This window comes from Otolemur garnettii, unplaced genomic scaffold, assembly GCF_000181295.1.
Source record: "Otolemur garnettii isolate 467f Iridium unplaced genomic scaffold, OtoGar3 scaffold00090, whole genome shotgun sequence".
Taxonomy (NCBI): Eukaryota; Metazoa; Chordata; class Mammalia; order Primates; family Galagidae; genus Otolemur; species Otolemur garnettii.
This window is the reverse complement of record NW_003852485.1, coordinates 1,219,344-1,222,123: the sequence shown is the minus strand read 5'-3', so window position 1 is coordinate 1,222,123 and position 2,780 is coordinate 1,219,344. Positions and strand designations below refer to the sequence as shown.

General features: G+C 39.3%; 1 pseudogene; it reads left to right on the top strand.

Annotated features, from left to right (window-relative positions):
• Window positions 1–2,705: 2,705 nt before the first annotated feature.
• Window positions 2,706–2,780, top strand: LOC111727018 (annotated as a pseudogene).

Sequence of the window (2,780 nt, the reverse complement as noted above, 5' to 3'; positions counted from 1 at the left end):
TTATAGGCAACCCCTTCAGTACACTCACCAATGACACAAGTCCCCCACTTTGAGAATTGAGGTTACCCTTCCAGAAACCACACCACTAAATTGAATTGATGGAGTAGATTCAGAAGTTATGCATCATTTACACTGGGTTTCCTATGAAAACAAGAGCCAGAGACCAAAGCTTCATTTATGAAACCCAATCTTTCCAGTAGTTAAGAACTACAATCCAGTCCCGGTGCCATACAATCCATTTGACTTAAATGGCTGCTGGAAGTCAGTGACTCTGTCCTTTCTGCTGGCTTATCTGAGTGCCTTTGGAAGCCTTGTCTTTTGGAATTTAAAACATCAACCCAAAGCAATTTAGTGTGTCACAGCACTCTAGAAAAGAAATACAAAAATAAAAACTCTAACTAGAAGGTTAGACATTTTTTAGGCTTTACAAATTATGAAACCATGACCACTAAAAGAAACTCATCCATTATACAAAATGATGTTATGAGTTATTTTGAAAAATATAGGAATGTTCTCAAAGTAAATGATGTTTTTACCATAGTAAATTTATTCCATGCAACGACTCACTGAATTATCTGTTCTGCTCTTGTTAGTTCCCAAATTCAGCTGTTCCTAAGCGAAGATGTCTTTTTTCTCTGACTTTTCCTTTTAGTTATATATTAATGCATATGTCACTTCAAAGTCACATAAACATTAACTTACAGAATAAATACGCTTTAGAACCTGAATACCCTCAAATCTTGAAAATATTTTTCACATTTCCAGTTGACAAAGAATTTTCAATTCTATCAAACTTGTTTTCCAAATCTAAACTATAATTATTTAGAACACACCAAGCATAATAAAAATCAAAGTAAAAAAAATTAAAATAAAATGGCATCGTATCTCTAAGGGATTATCTTGAACTACTAAAAAACAAATCTGCACAGGTTTAATTTTTCTGTTTGCTCTTCTCTTTTTCCTGAATTGTGTCCAAATTAAATCCAGCATGATCATAAAAAGAGGTTATCAAAATACTCGCAGTTGAGGCTCCCTAAGGGACCATTTATATTGCTATAGTAGTACAAAGTAGTAACCATAGTAAAGGTATGAGGAAACGTGAATTCCTCGCCGGAAAATCCCAAAACAGGATGTTAGAGAACAATGGAAAGCCACCCTGCCTAGCGGTGTATGTACAGTTGGAGAAAGTGGCCAGTTGAATTGTATAATGAAATAAAGGAAAACAGTATCATTTTAAAAGCACTTTGGAATATTTTTCACAGCATTTTTCTCCCAGTAGATACTCAAGTATTTGCTTGCTAAATAAAATAATTGATCTTATTTCATTTTTTTCTTCTCACCAACCTTGCAAGATGAGTAATACTACCTACCACCCTTACTCAAGAGAAGTCTTGAAGTTTCACAGCTATCATCTCCCAATCTGACACTGCCTTCATCCATTCATTCACATATTCATTCATTCAATTCATGAACTCTTCAAAGCCAAACTTGTGATTCATGTATTCAAGAACAGAAGAAAACAGCCCAGCGGGGAACAGAGACAGGTAATGCAAACACCCATTGCAGAGTAAGGGATATAACAGAGATAAAAGGCTCTGGGGTCAGACAGGGCTCCCCCAGCAGCTGATACTTAGCTGAATCTTTCAAGTAGACACAAACAGGCAATGTTTTCTCAGTTCATCTTGTTTAAGTCAGAACTTCTCAAACTACCTAAGAGGGTCACTAATACGTAGTTTAGTAACACTGCATATTCTGTGATGTTGAAATAGCCCAGTTAGCAGCAGTTGTTCTGGGGTTTGACCTAATACTTCTTCATTGCTGATTATTCAGGTTTGGGGCTCCTTTTCACCAATAAGCCTGTTGAGTTTGACCATTCAGAAGTTGCCTGTCATGATCTGGCTCATGTTTGCACTAAGATCCCATTTGGCCTGAGAGTCAAATACTCTGACTTACAGAACTAAGGGACAAGACTCTGGAGCAAGGAGCATTACACCACAAATCTCACCGTGGCTGTAGCTAATACCTCGGATGGCTTTTTCTTAATTGTTGAAGGAGAAATTAGACATTCTTTGGATGAATTTAGTGGATGTGATAAAGAATTCATTTAAAGAACAAACTGGAAGTGATAATAAGCTGGATTGTTCGATACTTAAGTAAGACGCCAAAATCAGCTTATCAAAGGGACTTTTGAAGTTGAACAAGGCAAATCGTCTGTGCTCCAAGGTGAGTCCAAGTAGCACATAGCATGGGGAGCCACTCCGCTCCCACCGTCTTGGGGAGAACAGAGAAGAGAGTCTGTGGGTTGTCTGTTTAAAGCAGAGAATCTGAGCAGAGAAATGTTGAAAGCTGAAATCAGAATTAGGTTAGTTAGAAAAAAGTGTAAAATGAGAAGGAGCCTCTCCAGGTGTCTCCCACTGTACACAGCAAGCAGCCGGGCCTCGGCAACAGCCCGAGAACGCGCACTCCTCTGGGAATTAGAAATTTGGCAGCAACCTGGGTAGCCCCACCTTGCCCAGTCAGTGTGTTTCATGCCGTTTTTATGAAGCCTCCAATTGGTGCTTGTAATTTCTACTAACATTTTCCCTCGGGATAAAATTCGTAGTCATGAGAATGGCTTGTGAGAGGTCTGAGTTTTGTCCCTGCTTGCTGTGTTTGTGAAGGTCTGGAGCAAGACGGCGCACGTTCGGAGTAAAAGGGGTGCCCTGGTGCTCGCTGGGGCGGCACAGAAACTAAAATTGGAACCATACAGAGAAGATCAGCACGGAGCCTGCGCAAGGATG